Source organism: Leucoraja erinacea, chromosome 7 (assembly GCF_028641065.1).
Source record: "Leucoraja erinacea ecotype New England chromosome 7, Leri_hhj_1, whole genome shotgun sequence".
Lineage (NCBI taxonomy): Eukaryota > Metazoa > Chordata > Chondrichthyes > Rajiformes > Rajidae > Leucoraja > Leucoraja erinaceus.
Window position 1 is genome coordinate 72,513,327 of NC_073383.1, and position 18,449 is coordinate 72,531,775.

An 18,449-nucleotide genomic window follows, 5' to 3' on the forward strand; every position below is an offset into this window, starting at 1 on the left:
TCTGATGGGGTAGAAGCATTGTGCAGCCCTCAAAGAGGTACTGCTGTGGGTTTATCACGTTGGAGCAAGGCTCCATACACCGCTTCTTCCCGCTCCAGCCCTCTCGGGCGCTGGTTGCCGGCGGTTTTATGCAAAGTCGGACCCTCTGAGTCCATTACCTTGCTTGATTTGTGTCCAGCCTTACCGCTCGGCCGCATGGATCTGGCCCGAGCGGGGCCGACATCGGGCACAGCTGATCCCACTATGGTTGATCCAAGTGCCGCTGGCTGCTGCTGGCTGCCCGCTGTTCCACGGTCCTCCTTCTCCAGCTTTGTCCTTCCTTCCGTGGAGTGGATATGGCTGGTGTGGAGGACATCTGGCACAGCTGATTCCATCTAGCCCATTTTCTTTGACCCGGCTCCAACGCTCTCAGCGCTCCTGGCTGCTCTTTTATCTCAGACCGCTGGGACCGACCCCCGTACTGACGGTACTGGTCCCTCGCGGTCGTTGCAGCCGGTCAACCCCAATCCAATGCCCTCAGTTCTGGGCTTTCCTGTTTATATGGTCCTTAGATAAGGGACGTATTAGATATTAAAACTGATAATAAACAGATACTATACTTGATCTTAGCCAAAAGGCCAGGAAGCGATCTCTGTAATTAAAACCCCGCTGGGACCGACCCCAGTACTCACAGTACTGATCCCTCACGGTCGATTGCAGCCAGTCAAGTCCACTGCAATGTCCTTGGCCTCGGCGCTGGCCGGTAGCGCTGCTTGAAGCCAGACTCGCTTCCAAAGCGAGACTGGCATATTGGTCGAGAAAATGAATTTTTCTCCTGGTGCGGGAGCGAAGTCGGGCACAGGTGTTTTCCCTCTCTGGGAATCGATGTGCCGCTGCTGCTGCTCCTGCCGCTGCTGCTGCTCCTGCCGCTGCTGCTGCTCCTGCCGCTGCCGCTGCTCGCTGCCCGCTCCTGCCGCTGCTGCCGCTGCTGCCGCTGCTCCTGCCGCTGCTGCTGCTCTCCTGCCGGCTGCCTGCACTGCGCGGTTCTCCCGCCGGCTTTCTGCAGCTGACATGGACCCGGTCCATGTCTACACTGGACCCGGTCCATGTCTGCACCTAAAGGGTAAGTGGAAGGAACGCAGAGTCTCTTACCTGCTGTTCCCGACTTTCAACTTTCTCCTCGAATTCACCGACGCTGATTATGCCTTCCTCTCCCGACCAGCCGTGGTCGGCGCGGAGCGAAGTTGGGAGCAAAATTCGGGAGGAAAAACAGGAGCAAAAGTCGGGCCCGGGGGGGGTAAGTCTGGCACAGTTATTCCGATACGGGAGTTCAGCCTGTTCCTGCTGTCTGTATCCCCCCCCCCCCCCTGCCTTTGCGGTGCTCCAGCGCGGTCCAGCGGGTCCCAACGCGTAGTCAGTGATCTCGGGCACTGACCGCTTGCCGCTATTTTTAGACCTGCGGAACCCCCGTTAACGTGCCAGTTCCGCACCTTCCAGCCCCTCGGACCCATGAAATATTAAATCCACTAAATGACTAGTGGGGCTGTTTCCGAATTGTCGGGAAAAAACTCTGCTCCAGTGACCGTTGTCCTGGAGCTAAAGTCGGCTCCGTTCTTGTTTAAAAATAAATTAACGGGCCCCGGCCGCTGCTGGCTGCCTGCAGATCTGCAGACTCTCCCCAGCCAGCTTCATCAGCCTTCTTGATAAACAAGGGTAAGTAAAGAAACCAAAGTTCCCTTACCTGTTGCAGGTTCCCCTGCCGATTGGGAGGAACGTCCTTCCTCCAGCGATGACGAGTTCGAATGCGTGTAGCGATATGACACGCATGCGTGGAAGCGGGCTTCTTCACGAAGTCACTCACGTGACTCCGAAGTAAAATTCATTGCCACAGATGGCTGTGGAGGCCAATTCCATGGATCTTTTTAAGGCGGGGATTGACATATTCTTGATTAGTACAGGTGTCAGGGGTTATGGAGAGAAGGCCGGAAGATGGGGTTGAGAGGGGAAGATAGATCAGCCATGATTAAATGGCAATGTAGAATGGCCTAATTCTGCTATTATAACATATGAGTGTGTGAAAATGAGGATGTGTCTTCATGTTAGAAGATCCAAACAAGCTAAAGACATGGGCAGATCTGTGGCACGAGTGCAAGGCATTTGGTAACGCAATGTATTGTCTATCCGCTGACTGGTTCGCACGCAACATAGAAACATAGACATAGAAAATATGTGCAGGAGTAGGCCATTCGGCCCTTCGAGCCTGCACCGCCATTCAATATGATCATGGTTGGTCATCCAACTCAGTATCCTGTACCTGCCTTCTCTCCATACCCCCTGATCCCTTTAGCCACAAGGGCCACATCTAACTCCCTCTTAAATATAGCCAATGAACTGGCCTCAACTACCTTCTGTGGCAGAGAGTTCCAGAGATTCACCACTCTCTGTGTGAAAAATGGTTTCCTCATCTCGGTCCTAAAAGATTTCCCCCTTATCCTTAAACTGTGACTCCTTGTTCTGGACTTCCCCAACATCGGGAACAATCTTCCTGTATCTAGCCTGTCCAACCCCTTAAGAATTTTGTAAGTTTTTATAAGATACCTCTTCAATCTCCTAAATTCTAGCGAGTACAAGCCGAGTCTATGCAGTCTTTCTTCATATGAAAGTCCTGACATCCCAGGAATCAGTCTGGTGAACCTTCTCTGTACTCCCTCTCTGGCAAGAATGTCTATCCTCAGATTTGGAGACCAAAACTGTTCGCAATACTCCAGGTGTGGTCTCACCAAGACCCTGAACAACTGCAGTAGAACCTCCCTGCTCCTATACGCAAATCCTTTTGCTATGAATGCTAACATACCATTCGCTTTCTTCACGGCCTGCTGCACCTGCATGCCTACTTTTAATGACTGGTGTACCATGTCACCCAGGTTTCGTTGCATCTCCCCTTTTCCTAATCAGCCACCATTTAGATAATACAGGGTAGTCTACTTTCCTGTTTTTGCCACCAAAGTGGATAACCTCACATTTATCCACATTATACTGCATCTGCCATCCATTTGCCCACTCACCCAGCCTATCCAAGTCACCTTACAGCCTCCTAGCATCCTCCTCACAGCTAACACTGCCCCCCAGCTTCGTGCCATCCGCAAAGTTGGAAATGTTGCATTCAATTCCCTCGTCCAAATCATTAATATATATTGTAAATAGCTGGGTCATCCAACTCAGTATCCTATACCTGCCTTCTCTCCATATCCCCTGATCCCTTAAGCCACAAGGGCCAACAAAACCTTTTTGCTTTACCTTGGAGCATGTGATAATAAATTATTCAACTAATAAACAAAACTATGTGGCTTCTATGGAATTGGTTGGTAACACTTAAAGAATGTTACCGTGGATAAGTCAAGTTGAGTTTATTGCCATGCACATGTGCAGTGAGGTACAGGTACAATGAAAATCTTGCTTGCAGCAGCATCACAGACACAAAGACTCAGACAACACATAAAAACAGAAAAGACACACAAATTCTATAAGACGGTGGAAAGAAAACTGGAAAGCAAAACAAGACCCCAAGACCAGGATTCACAGTAGCAGCATGGTGGCGCAGCGGTTGAGTTGATGCCTTACAGTGCCAGATACCAAAGTTTAATGCTGACCACGGGTGCTTGTCTGTACAGAGTTTGTACATTCTCCCCATGACCTGCGTGGGTTTTCTCCGAGATCTTCGGTTTCCTCCCGCACTCCAAAGACGTACAGGAGTGTGTAGGTTTGTTTGTAGGTTAATTGGCTTGATATAAATGTAAATCATCCCTTGTGTGTGCAGGATAGTGTTGGTATGCGGGGATCGCTGGTCGGCACGGACATGGTGGGCCAAAGGGCCTGATTCTACGCTGTATCTCTAAACTGAACTAAACTAAAACAATAACTGTACATGCTGGAATCTTGAGCAATATACAAAGTACTGGAGTAGCTCAGAGGGTCAGGCAGTATCTCTGGAGCAGATGGACAGGCGTTGTTTCGGGTAGGGCCCCTTCTTCATACATGTGAGTAATTGTTCCCTATTTTTACTGCAACATTTTACCCTGGAATCGCTAGTCAATCATGTCCACGAATTGCATCATTACCTGAAGTAATCTGGTACATTTAGTTTGGTTTGGTTTAGTTCAGAGATACAGTACGGAAAACAGGCCCTTCGGCCCACCGAGTCCATGCCGACCATTGATCACTGGCACACTAGTTCCATGTTATCCCACTTCCTCAGTGAGCCTCTTTCCGCACCGTATCTCTAACGTTTTCGCAGGAGGGACATATTTGAGCAGTGTATTATATTGCTGGGCAGATGCCAGAGTTATGATTGTACTGTAATGGGTTGACGAGATGTGCAGCCATACCTGGAGACCAGACCTCAGCTGTGTAGATGAAATATGGTCAGGGCTCAAAGCTGTTTCTTCATATCAGTTTAAGGGAGTTGAATTGATTTCCACGATTTCTCTCCTTGAGCGGATGGCAATCGGTCAATCATTCAGCACTTCCAGCTGAAGTTATTTTCAAGTGCCTTGCCTGTTAAATTTGTACTCTGGGCACCACCATCATTGAAGACTCATGATGTTAGAGTCTCTTTCACCCTCTAAATATTTAATTGTCCCATTCAGTCATAGAATTATACAGTGTGAAAACAGTCCCATCACCCCAACTTGCCCACGCTGACCAACATGCCCCATCTACACTAGTCCCACTTGCCTGCTCTTAGCCTATACCCCATAAGGCCTCTTTCCTTTATCATTGTTACTTCATCGGCAGTTCAGGGGTCTTTTCTTCTCGTTCTTTCGTACTTTCTTTTCTCTTCATTCTTTTCCTTTTTACTTTTTTTCCCGATTCACTTATCCGTTCATAAAATGTTAAAAATGAAGCTGTATGAAATTTGTATAATTGTTATGCCGATTGCTTTATTCTTGCTTCTAATAAAATAAACATTAAAAAAAAAAATAATTGTTACTTTTTTGCATATCTTTTATTCATCGTTCTTTATCTCTTCACATCATTGTCTATATCTCTTGTTTCCCTTATTCCTAACCACTCTGACCCGAAACGTCATCCATTTGTTCTATCCCGAGATCCTGCCTGTCCCGCTGAGTTACTCCTGCTTTTTGTGTCTATCTTCAGTTTAAACGAGCATCTGCAGTTCCTTCCTACCCATAACCCTCTAAATATGTCCTATTCATGTACTTGTCCTAATGTCTCTTAAAAGTTATGACAGTACCTGCCTCAACTACCTCCACCTGCAGCTCGTTTCATGTACACACCACCTTTTGTGTAAAAAAGTTACCCCTCAGGTTCCTAATAAATCTCCCCCCCCCCCCCCCCTCCTCAACTTAAACCTATGGGAAAATGAACATAATTTAAAAGGCCAACTAGCCCAATACACTTGTGTTCAAGAAGGAACTGCAGATGCTGGAAGATCGAAGGTACACAAAATTGCTGGAGAAACTCAGCGGGTGCAGCAGCATCTATGGAGTGAAGGAAATAGGCGACGTTTCGGGCCGAAACCCTTCTTCAGACTGATGGGGGGGGTGGGGGGGAGAAGGAAGGAAAAAGGGAGGAGGAGGAGCCCGAGGGCAGGGGGATGGGAGGAGACAGCTCGAGCAACACCGGAAATTGGAGGAACAGCACCTCATATTCCGCCTGGGCAGTTTGCATCCTGATGGCATTAACGTTGAATTCTCCCAATTTTGCTAGCCCTTGCTGTCTCCTCCCCTTCCTTAACTCTCGAGCTGTCTCCCCCCATCAGTCTGAAGAAGGGTTTCGGCCCGAAACGTCGCCTATTTCCTTCGCTCCATAGATGCTGCTGCACCCACTGAGTTTCTCCAGCAATTTTGTGTAGCCCAATACACTTGCTTGTCTCTTCTTCAAGATCATGGCTGCACTGCCTCAGGAGCATTCCCTAGCACTATCTCCATTTCTTTGGATTCCCCTAATCTCACTGGTGACTCAACACGAGAAATTGGACAGACTTGGATTGTTTTCACTGGAATGTTGGAGGTTCAGTGGATACTTGATCGACGTATCCAAAATTATGAGAGCTTATGTCCTATAAGATAGGAAGATAATTATCACAGATAATGAAGAAAGTCAGAACCTTTTTCTGAGGGTGGAAATGTGCAACACTAGCAGACATAATTATAAGGTGAGAATGGAGACGTTTAATGAACATGCACAGGGCAAGTTTTTTTTTACACAGAGGGTGGTGGGGGTTTGAAATGCATCTCCAGGGGTCGCATTGGAGGCAGATATGATAGTAGTGTTTTAAGAGGGTTTTAAATAGGCACATGGAAGTGCAGGGAATAGAGGGATGTGGATTATGTGCAGGCAAATTAGTTCAGTTCAGCTAGACATCATGTTCCAGAAGACTACGGAGAGTCGGTTTGTCAAGGAGGACTCTCTCTAACTTCTACAGGTGCACAGTAGAGAGCATGCTGACCGGTTGCATCGTGGCTTGGTTCGGCAACTTGAGCGCCCTGGAAAGGAAAAGACTACAAAAAGTAGTAAACACTGCCCAGTACATCACCGGCTCTGACCTTCCTTCCTTCCATCCAAGGGGATTTATCACAGTCGCTGCCTCAAAAACGCTGGCAGTATCATCAAAGACCCACAACATCCTGGCTACACACTCATCTCCCTGCTACCTTCAGGTGAATCTCTGGAATTCTCTGTCACAGAGGGTAGTTGAGGCCAGTTCATTGGCTATATTTAAGAGGGAGTTAGATGTGGCCCTTGTGGCTAAGGGGATCAGGGGGTATGGAGAGAAGGCAGGTACGGGATACTGAGTTGGATGATCAGCCATGATCATATTGAATGGCGGTGCAGGCTCGAAGGGCCGAATGGCCTACTCCTGCACCTAATTTCGATGTTTCTATGTTTATTTCAATTATTGTGTCTTCTGAGATTCCACACCGCTGCTTTGAAGTATGTCGCGCATGCGTGCTGGACGGGTTCTTCACGTAATCCCTCATCGTAACTCCTCATAAAATACAGATCAAACTTCGAACTGGTAAGTTCTCATTTAATCTTACTATTTTTGAACTTTTTTCACACATAGAGTGATGAATCTCTGGAACTGTCTGCCATGGAGGGTAGTCGAGGCCAGTTCATTGGCTATATTTAAGAGGGAGTTAGATGTGGCCCTTGTGGCTAAGGGGATCAGAGAGTATGGAGAGCAGAGAGTAAGGCAGGTATGGGATACTGAGTTGGATGATCAGCCATGATCATATTGAATGGCGGTGCAGGCTCGAAGGGCCGAATGGCCTACTCCTGCACCTAATTTCTATGTTTCTATATGAGCCTGAAGACTGCAACAACCAGGTTCAGGAATAGCTACTTCCCCACAGCCATCAGGCTATTAAACCTGGCTCGGACAAAACTTTGATTTTTAATAACCAATTATCTGTTATTTGCATTTTATCATTTTATTTATTCATGTGTGTATATATTTATATTATAGTATATGGACACACTGATCTGTTTTTGTAGTAAATGCCTACTATGTTCTGCGTGCTGAAGCAAAGCAAGAATTTCATTGTCCTATCAGGGACACATGATAATAAACTCACTTGAACTTGAACTTGGACATCATGTTTAGAACAAATCCTGTGGGCCAAATAGCTTGTTTCCTGTGTAGAAAGGAACTGCAGATGCTGGTTTACACCAAAGATAGACAGTAAGCGGTGGAGTAGCTCGGTGTCACTCAAGAAAAAGGATAAGTGACGTTTCGGATCATCAGAAGAAGGGTCTCGACCTGAAACATCACCCATCCCTTCTCTCCAGAGATGCTGCCCGTCCCGTTGAGTTACTGCAGCTTTTTGTGTCTACCTTCAGTAAATGTGCAGAAGCAGCGACAAAGTAGTGACCAGGTAAGAAAGAACATTCTAGAAATAGTTAGCAGCTTAAGTCGTATCCATGAACAGCGCAGAGAGCTAGTTTTAGGTCCGATGCCCCCCCCTCCACACGAACATTCATGATGAATAAATATAAATAAGATGAGCTGAAGTAACAATAATAAATATAGAAAGTGCTGAAAGCACACAGCAGGTCATGCAGCATCTATGGAAAGTGGATCAGAATTAATATTTCATGTCAAAACCCTTTCATTCGAATGTTTCTGGCCTCTTCAGATTTCATTTTTCCCATGTTTGATACATCAAATACTCCAGGGCAGAGCTTTAAGGTGAGAGGGGCAAAGTTTAAAAGAGATATGCGAGGCATTTTTTTTTTAACACAGAGGGTGGTCAGTGCCTGGAACGCGCTGCTGGGGGTGGTGGTTGAGGCTGATACGTTCCTGGCATGTAAACGATTTTTGGATGAGCATCTGGATGTGTAAGGGATGGAGAGAGGAATGGGGTATGTACTGGCAGATAAGTGATGGTCTTGGCATCATGTTCGGCCCAGGTATTGTGGGCTGAAGGGACTGTTTTAGTGCTGTACTGTTCTATGCTCTACTTCACATTTTCAGCAACTGCAACTGAACTAACTCCCTGCTACTCTTCCAAAGAGTGCAATAGAATCTTCCTTCCTAACTTATAGGACATATGTTCATAAGTTTATACATTCCAGGAGCAGAATTAGGCCATTTAGCCCATCAAGTCTACTCCATCAATCAATCATGGCGGATCTATATCTCCCTCCTAACCCCATTCTCCTGCTTTCCTCTATAATCCCTGACACCCGTACTAATCAAGAATCTGTCAATCTCCGCCTTAAAAATATCCATTGATTTGGCGTCCACAGCTGTCTGTGACAATGAATCCCATGGATTCACCACCTTCTGACCAAAGAAATTCCTCCTCATCTCCTTCCTAAAGGTACATCCTTTTATTCTGAAGCTATGTCCTCTGGTCCTAGACTCTACCACTGGTGGAAACATCCTCTTCGCATTCATTCTATCCAGAGTTTTCACTATTCGGTAAGTTTCAATGAGGTCCTCCCTCATCCTTTTAAATTTTAACTGCCCTATCCATTCCCACATTGATCTTTCTGTCCCAGTCCTCCAGTTGCCCCAGCATTTTGGGTCTGTCTAAGGGAAAATAATTGTTCGGCATGGACTTGTAGGGCCGAGATGGCCTGTTTCCGTGCTGTAATTGTTATATGGTTATATGGTTTGGTGTAAACTAGCATCTGCAGTTCATTCTTACACATTTTATCCTCTAATCTGAGCCGAGGCCTCTGGTCCTAGACTCTCGCACTAGTGGAAACCTATCCTCTCCACATCTACTGTATACAGGCCTTTCACTATTCGGACAAAGCAAAGGGCACGTGCTATATAGTTCAATACCTCATTCAAGGAGCAGAGCTGTACTCTTTCTGTACTCTTTCAGCAATGGAGAAGTAGTTCAAGCATTTGTACTCAAACCTCCAGGGTAGGCTTTTAACCTTCAGACAGTCTATTATCCTCAAACCAAAACGAATACAAGCAGCAGATTCTGATTCTCATCACACAGTAAGTCCTAAGTTTATAACTTTAGAAGGTACGACCAAGCTGAACACTAGACTGGATACTTAAGATTATGTTAAGACGCGGTTAAATAGTGACTCAAAATTATCGCTCGTTTCCCTTATCCCTAACTTGTCTGAAAAAGGGTCTCGACCCGAAACGTTACCCATCCCTTCTCTCCAGAGATGATGCCCGTCCCGTTGAGTTACTCCAGCTTTTTGTGTCTATCTTCGACCCAGAATGTAGCTTGTTGTAGATGCTCAAATCTGCAAAGCTAAAGAGATAGGTACACAGTCAGGATCTTTTCCCCAAGATGAAATATCAAAAACCATAGGGCAAAGTTTAAATAAGATATGCGGGGCAAGTTTTTATTCACACACAGAGAAAGATGAGTGTCTGGAATGCGTTGCCTGGAGTGGTTTAGTTTAGTTTAGAAATACAATGCAGAAACAGGCACTGCAGCCCACGCCAAGCAGCGATTTCCGTACGCTAGCACTATCCTACACACACCAGGGACAATTTGCAATTTTTACCAGCTAATTAATCTACAAACCTGTATGCCTTTGGAGTGTAGGAGGAAACCGGTACACCCAGGAAAAAAACACTCAGTCACGGGGGGAACATACAAACTCCGTACAGACAGCACCCATAGTCAGAATCGAATCCAGGTCTCTGGCGCTGTAAGGCAGCAACTCTACCGCTATGGAACCTTGCCGTGGTGATGGAGATAGATACAATAGTGGTATTTAAAAATCTTTTGGACAGGCACATGAATATGCAGGAAATGGAGGGATATCGATCAAGTGCAGGCAGATTAGATTTGTCTTGGCATCATGTTCGGCACAGAAAATGAGGGGCCATAGAGAATGTTCCTATGCTGCACTGATCTATGTTCGATACAAGATTTTAAATACACAGAATGTGTCGTGCGTAATGCAAATTAGGAAATAGACACAAAAAGCTGTCCTTACTTAGCGGGTCAGGCAGCATTTCTGGAGGAAAGGAATAGATGGCGTCTCGGGCCGAGATCCTTCTGCAGGCTGAGAGTCAGGGGAAAGGGAACAGAGACATATAGAAGGACACACGACAAATGAATGAAAGATATGCAAAAAAGCAACAATGAACAAGGAAAGGTGGAGCCCACAATGGTCCATTTTTGGCCGTAGGGCAGGTGATAACGAGGTATAACAAATTAGAATATTGTTCCCTCATAGACTAAAGAAAGCTCCCACAATATTTTTGTACTACCCCATCTGTTTGCATCATAATAAATCCAAATTTTGCACTGATATTAATAATAAAAAATATACTATCAATGTAGCAGTCCTTATCCACAGGTTGATATGAGTTTGCACAATCTCCCTGTGAGCGTGTGGGTTGTCCTTAGGGTGCTCCAGTTTCATAGAAACATAGAAAACAGGTGCAGGAGTAGGCCATTCGGCCCTTCGTGCCTGCACCACCATTCAATATGATCATAGCTGATCATCCAACTCAGTATCCTGTACCTGCTTTCTCTCCATACCCCCTAATCCCCTTAGCCACAAGGGCCACATCTTGGTCTCATCTTGGTCCTAAAAGACTTTCCCACTTATCCTTAAACTGTGACCCCTTGTTCTGGAGGAAACCCCTTGTTTCCTCCCACATCCCAAAGATGTGTGGGTTTATAGAGCCTTAGAGAGAGTCATAGAGTGATACAGTGGGGAAACAGGCCCTTTGGCCCAACTTGCCCACACAGGCCAACATGTCCCAGCTACACTAGTCCCACCTGCCTGTGCTTTGTCCCTATCCCTCCAGACTTGTCCTATCCATGAGTATCTGTCTAACTGTTTCTTAAATGTTGGGATAGTCCTATCCTCAACTACTACCTCTGGCAGCTTGTTCCATACACCCAGCACCCTTTGAGAAAGGGGTGAAACGACAATATTGTAGTTTAATAGGTCTCTGTAAATTGCCCATAATGTGTAGGGAGTGGTCGCAAAAGTGTAATAACATGGCAATTCGTAGCTATGTCAGTGTTTCAATGCTATATCTCTAAAAAAACAATTCTAAAACTAGATTTTGCTGACGGCTTAGTGTCCTGTGTCTTTAAACTAAACTCTTGCGAGCCGAACAATATCTAGGTTCATTTCTGTTGCGGTAATCCTTTCACGCCTTCCAATACTTTGTATGTTATCCTCTAGTGAATCTGTTATAATCTGAGAATGTCTATCTGTAATCGCTGTTTCCTGCACTGGTGCACTTGACTGCTGAGTGAGGTCAGTGATATATGAACTCTGTGTCTGCATATCGGGATAATCGGGGACCGACCATTCCCCAAGCAACTAATTTGAAAGTGTACGAGTGTTTCAACACAAATAACCTTTCCATCAGAATACAGACTGCCAAGACCTGATACTTAAAGCTGCAAAAGAGACCTTACTGGACTTTTATTTTATGAATCTGTAGAATTCTCTGCCGCAGAAGGCAGTGGAGGCCAATTCACAGGAAGTTTTCAAGATAGAGTTAGATTTAGCTCTTAGTGCTAATGGAATCGAGGGATATGGGGAGAAAACAGGAACGGGGTACTGATTTAGGCTGATCAGCTATGATCACATTGAATGGCGGTGCTGGCTCGAAGGGCCGAATGGCCTACTCCTGCACCTACTTTCTATGCTTCTATGTTTCTCTGTAAACGGTTGGTATTCCCTTTATCAAGTCTCTGAACGCTGTGGCAGCCTCGATTGTAATCATGTATTGTCTTTCTGCTGCCTGGTTAGCAAGCTACATAAGCTTTTCACTGCATCTCGGTACATGTGACCATCAACTAAACTAAACTAAAGTTTTAAAATCTCATTTGTTCGCAGGCTTGAGTTATACTACAAACGGCAGGTATCTGAAATAATTTGAAGTTACATGAGAGATGATCTGGCTACTGCTCCTGTCTTGGAATCCTTGGATAGACACAAAATGTTGGAATAACGCAGCAGGTCAGGCAGCATCTCTGGACAAAAGGAATAGATGGTCTTTCGGGTTGAAACACTTCTTCAGACTTGGAAAGTTGTTTCTTGAATTATTTTATTATTTTTGGATTGATTACACTTAAAATGAAATTAACAACATACGGAGATTCATGGAACTAACAAATGTTACAACCATGACTTGATCTGCAAAGCTGAGAGAGTGCAGCATTAAGAGAGTTATGGCCATTTGGTCCATTGAGTCTCTGCTGGTTCTGAGCAGAGCAAGTTGGTCAAAACCATTCCCTGACTTTGCTACTGAATGCACTGGAAATCATTTTTCCTTCTGCCCTAGGCAGCTCATAGTTTTCACCACCTTTATTTTTTTTTAGACAATAGAAAATAGGTGCAGGAATAGGGCATTCGGCCCTTCGAGCCAACACTGCCATTCAGATTCAGATTCAATTTTAATTGTCATTGTCAGTGTACAGTACAGAGACAACGAAATGCATTTAGACAACGAAATTCAATGTGATCATGGCTGATCATCCACAATCAGTACCCCATTCCTGCCTTCTCCCCATATCCCCTGACTTCGCTATTTTTAAGAGCCCTATCTAGCTCTCTTTTGCAAGTATCCAGAGAACCGGCTTCCACCGCCGCCTGAGGCAGAGAATTTCACAGGCTCACAACTCTCTGTGTGAAAATGTTTTTCCTCTTCTCCGTTCTAAATGGCCTACCCCTTATTCCTAAACTGTGGCCCCTGGTTCTGGACTCCCCCAACATCGGGAACATATTTCCTGCCTCTAGCACATCCAAACCCTTAATAATCTTATGTTTCAATAACACCTCTCATCCTTCTAAATTCCAGAGTATACAAGCCCAGCCACTCTATTCTATCAACATATGACAGTCCCGCCATCCCAGGAATTAACCTGGTGAACCTACGCTGCACTCCCTCAATACCAAGAATGTCCTTCCTCAAATTTGGAGACCAAACCCTATATAATGGCAGAAGGACCTCTTTGCTCCTATACTCAACTCCTCTTGTTATGAAGGTCAACATACCATTCGCTTTCTTCAATGCCTGCTGTACATTTTTAGAGATAGTGTGGAAACAGCTCCATCGAGTCACTGAGCCCAACCAGTGATCACCCTGAACACCTGTACTATCCTAAGCACGAGCGACAATTTACGATGTACTGAGGCCAATTACCCTACCAACCTGTACATCTTTTTAATGATGGAGCACCCAGAGAAAACCAACGCGGTCACTGGGAGAATAACCAAATTCCATCCAGACAGCACCCACCCATCGTCAGATGGAACCTGGGTCTCTGACATTGTCAAGCAGCATTGCTACCACTGTGCCACTATAATGACAAAATGTTCCATATCACTACTACTGTCTGGCAATGACGGTTTGTCTTCATATGTATCTTTTGCACCAATTCTTCATTTTGTGCTCTGTTGTCACTGAACCATTCAGTAATGAGAAGAACGTCCTGTTATTTGCCCCATAAGTAATAAATCTAGTATATATTAGTAAGAAAATAATAATCATATCAAAATGACAATCCATATCCACTAAATTATGCTGATGGCTTTGAAATAAATGATTCTGAATTTGTAGTGTATGTTATGAAGGAAAATGTATACCCATTTACATCCTATAAATGCAATTGAGGTAAATGACCCATTAACTAAAACACAAACTGCTGGAATAAATCACTGGGTCAGGCAGCATCTTTGGAGGACATGGATAGGCGACGTTTTGAATAGGGACACATGCTCAGCCAGATCAAAGAATCCCAACCCGAAATGTCCGACATCCTTGTCTCCTTGCACATCATATGTCAGTCCCGCCATCCCGGGAATTAACCTGGTGAACCTACGCTGCATTCCCTCAAAAGCAATAATATTGTTCCTCAAATTAGGAGACCAAAATTGCACACAATACTCCAGGGTTCTGCAGTAGGACCTCCTTGCTCCTAATCTCAAATCCTCTCCCAATGAAGGCCAACATGTCATTAGCTTTCTTTACTGCCTGCTGGACCTGCATGCTTACTTTCAGTGACTGATGTACAACGCACCCAGGGCTCGATGCACCTCCCCTTTTCCCAATCTGCCATCATTCAGATAATAATCTGCCTTCCAGTTCAAGTCACCCTGCAGCCTCATCATCCTCATTGCATCTCACACTACCACCCAGCTTTGTGCCATCTGCAAACTTGGAGATGTCACATTTAATTCCCTCATCTAAATCGTTAATGTATATTATAAATAACTGGGGTCCCTACACTGAGCCTTGCGACACCCTGCCTGCCATTCACTCTGCCTAAAGAGAGAGTGGTGAATCTGTGGAATTCTCTGCCACGAAGGTAGTTGAGGCCAGTTCATTGGCTATATTTAAGAGGGAGTTAGATGTGGCCCTTGTGGCTAAAGGGATCAGGGAGTATGGAGAGAAGGCAGGGATGGGATACTGAGTTGGATGATCAGCCATGATCATATCAAATGGCGGTGCAGGCTTCAAGGGCCGAATGGCCTACTCCTGCACCTATTTTCTATGTTTCTATGTTTATATTCTGAAAAGGACCCGTTAATTCCTACTCTTTGTTTCCAGTCTGCCAACCAGTTCTCTATCCATGTCAATGCCCGTCATCCTTGTATATAGGAAGGGGTCTCCCAATAAAATCATGGGAGACCCCTTCCACCCCTGCAACGGACCGTTCCAGCTGCTACGGTCAGGCAAACGCCTCCTTTGCCATGCGGTGAGAATGGAGAGGTTGAGAAGGAGTTTCTTCCCAGAGGCAATTCGGACTGTAAACGCCTATCTCACCAGGGACTGAACGTTTTTCCTTCCATTATTTATTATGTAAAAGAATATGTGTGTTATGATTGTGTTTATAATTTGTTTGGTTGTTTTGTTGTTTGTCTTTTGCACAAAAGTCCGCGAGCATTGCCACTTTCATTTCACTGCACATCTCGTATGTGTATGTGACAAATAAACTTGACTTGACTTTACTTGACTTGCCCTACCCCCAATACCATGTGCTCTAATTTTGCAGAATCCTGAAGATAAATCAAGCAGGAATTCCCCTTCATAATTCCATGCTGTACTTGACCGATCCTGTGGCTGCTTTCCAAATGCGTTGCTGTAACTATCTTTAACAATCGACTCAAGCATCTTCCCCACTACTGAAACAAGGCTAACTGGTCTATAATTCCCCGTTTTCTCTCTCCATCCTTTCTTAAAAAGTGGGGTTATATTGGCTTCCCTCCAGTCCACAGGAACTGATCCAGAGTCGAGAGAACATTGGAAACTGTAAAGTGTAAACGGGAATGGCGGGCTAATGATTACATGTGGGCAGATGAGATGGGTTTATCTTGGCATCATGTTTGCCACGGACATTGTGGGCAGAAGGGCCTGTTCCTGTGCTGTATTGTTCTATGGTCAATGGGAAAGGCCATTCAACCACTTATGCCTGCCCAACCATTTAGTAATATTGTTCTGCCTTGACCTTAAAGACAACACTGCAGTCCCACCTACTTATGGTAGCCTCCTTGCTTATCAACAATCTACCTCCACCTTGAAAATAGTCACACTTGGTTTCCACTGCCCTTTGAGGAAGAGAATGCCACCCTCACAAGTGGAAAATCTTTTACTTTTGGACATTACCTCTGTTTTTATTTTGTCCAACTCGTAGAACAGAGGAGAAAGACACAAAAAATGCTGGAGTAACTCAGCATCTGTGGAGAGAAGGAATGGGTGACGTTTTGGGGCGAGAACAGTACAGCACAAGAACGGGCCGTTTGACCCACAATGTTTGTGCTGAACTTGATGCCAAGTTAAACTGATTTCTTTTACCTGTACATGATGCACATTCCTCAGTTCTCAGCACTTCCATGCTGGGCCAGTAGGACTGGCCTTGGGCACTGGACAGAGTGGCCTCGGCCCCAGGGTGACCGTTGTGGGCAGACTTAAAATAGGCGACCCTCAGAGCTTCGGGCACCACGACCTTGTGCCCCTTAACCACCACGCCGTCGTGCAGGACGAGCTCATCGCGGACCAGGAAATACGGGACTACACTGGCCGGCAAGGAGGAACGGCGTTCAGGCCAACCCTGGATGATGATGTCGGACAGTAGCTGCAGGGCAGGATCCTTGGCGGTGTGGGAAATGAGGGACTGCATCTGCTTTGAAGGCACAAAGTTGACATTAAGCACCATTAGGTCCGACGACTCGTAGGGGTGGCGGGCAGAGGATGGCAGTGGGGCGCGGGACAGCGTGTCGGCAACGAACATGTCTTTGCCTTTTCGGTATACGATGGTAAAGGTAAACCGTTGCAGCTGCAACATCATACGCTGCAGCCTGGAGGAAGCAGCGTGGATCGGTTTGTTAAGAATGGTTACTAGCGGCTGGTGGTCGGTCTCAATCGTGAAGGTGTTGCCCAGAATGTAGTCTTTGAACCTCGAGCAAGCAAACACCACAGCAAGGAGTTCCTTTTCAATTTGAGCGTAGCGCTGCTTGGCAGGGGTCATGGTGCGGGACGCATAGGACACAGGCAGCTGCCGGCCGTCGTGGAGCTGCAGGCAAGCGGCACCTAGACCAAACTTTGAAGCGTCGCAGGTGAGAACGATGGGGTGCTGTAGGTCAAAAAACTTGAGGGTGGGGGTGCAGACCAGCCGGGACTTCAGGACGCCGAAGGCGCGTTGGTGTTGCGGGAACCAAGCCCAGGCAGTGTCCTTTTTGATGAGCTCCCGCAGGGGTGCACTTAGCTCACTGAGATCAGGGATAAACTTCCCCAGGTAATTCACCATGCCCAGGAAACGCTGCAGCGCGGGCACGTCGGTTGGAGGGGACATTCCAGAGACGGCAGCAGTTTTCTCCGGGTCGGGCTTCAGCCCCGAGGCGGTAAAGACGTGGCCCACGTAAGTGACTTCTTTAACGCGGAATCGACATTTCTTTGGGTTAAGTTTCAGATTGATGTCCTGGGCCCGATCCAGGACTTTGCGGAGGTTTTGGTCGTGTTCAGCCACGTCCATGCCATAGACCAGGATGTCGTCGACTATTATAGCACACGGCAGACCAGCGAACAGCTGCTCCATGGTCTGCTGGAACACCTCACTGGCAGAGTTGATGCCGAATGGCATGCGCAGAAATCGAAACCTTCCGAAAGGCGTGCTGAAGGTTGTCAGGTAGGAGGATCGTTCATCTAACGGTATCTGCCAGAAAGAGCTCTTGGCATCGAGGACCGAAAAAACAGTGGCCGGGCCAACCTGTGCGGCGACGTCCTCTACTGTGCGCATCGGGTAGTGCGGGCGCTTGATGGCCAGGTTCAGGTCCTTGGGGTTAATACAAATGCGAATCTCAGATTTGTCCTTCTTCGCCGCCACCACCATGGTGGAGACCCACCGGGTGGGCTCGCTCACCTCTTTCAGGATGCCCATGGAGACCATGTTCAGTAACGCAGACTTCACCTTGTCCTTCATGGCGAAGGAAACGCGGTGCGGCGGGCGGACCACAGGCTCTATGCTGGAGTCGACAGCAATCTTGTAGCAGCTGGGCAGCTTACCCAGCCTGTCATCGAAGCGATCAGGGTACTCGCGCAGGGGGTCCATGAGGGTCCGCACCTGATGGATGTCATGGTGAAAGGAGACCAAACCGAGGTCCTGGCACGCTCGGGCGCCCAGCAGGGTTACGTTGTCGGAGTCTAGCAGGTAGAAAGTGAGGGGCCGAGAGGCCTCCAGGACTTTGCAGTGCAGGGTTGTCTTTCCCACGGGAACGAGTACGGCTCCCCCATAGGCATGCAGGCGGGAGTGGGCAGCAGACACTTTCTCACCAGACCTTATCTGGCGAAACAGGCTTGTTGACATAACATTCGTAAAAGCGCCAGTATCTATCTTCGCTGAGAAGGTCGTACCATTGATGGTCACACGGACTGAGGGGTTTGCAACCAAAGCATGAGAGTCCAGAAGCGAAAACACGCTGGCCTCCCCTTGGGAGGAACTGGTATCAGAAAGGGTGAGATCATCAGGCAGGTGCTCGGAGCCAGG

At 46.6% G+C, this 18,449-nt stretch overlaps 1 pseudogene; it reads right to left on the reverse strand.

Moving 5' to 3' along the window:
• Positions 1-523: 523 nt before the first annotated feature.
• LOC129699172 (U2 spliceosomal RNA) lies at positions 524-629 on the reverse strand (annotated as a pseudogene).
• Between the last annotated feature and the right edge of the window lie 17,820 nt (positions 630-18,449).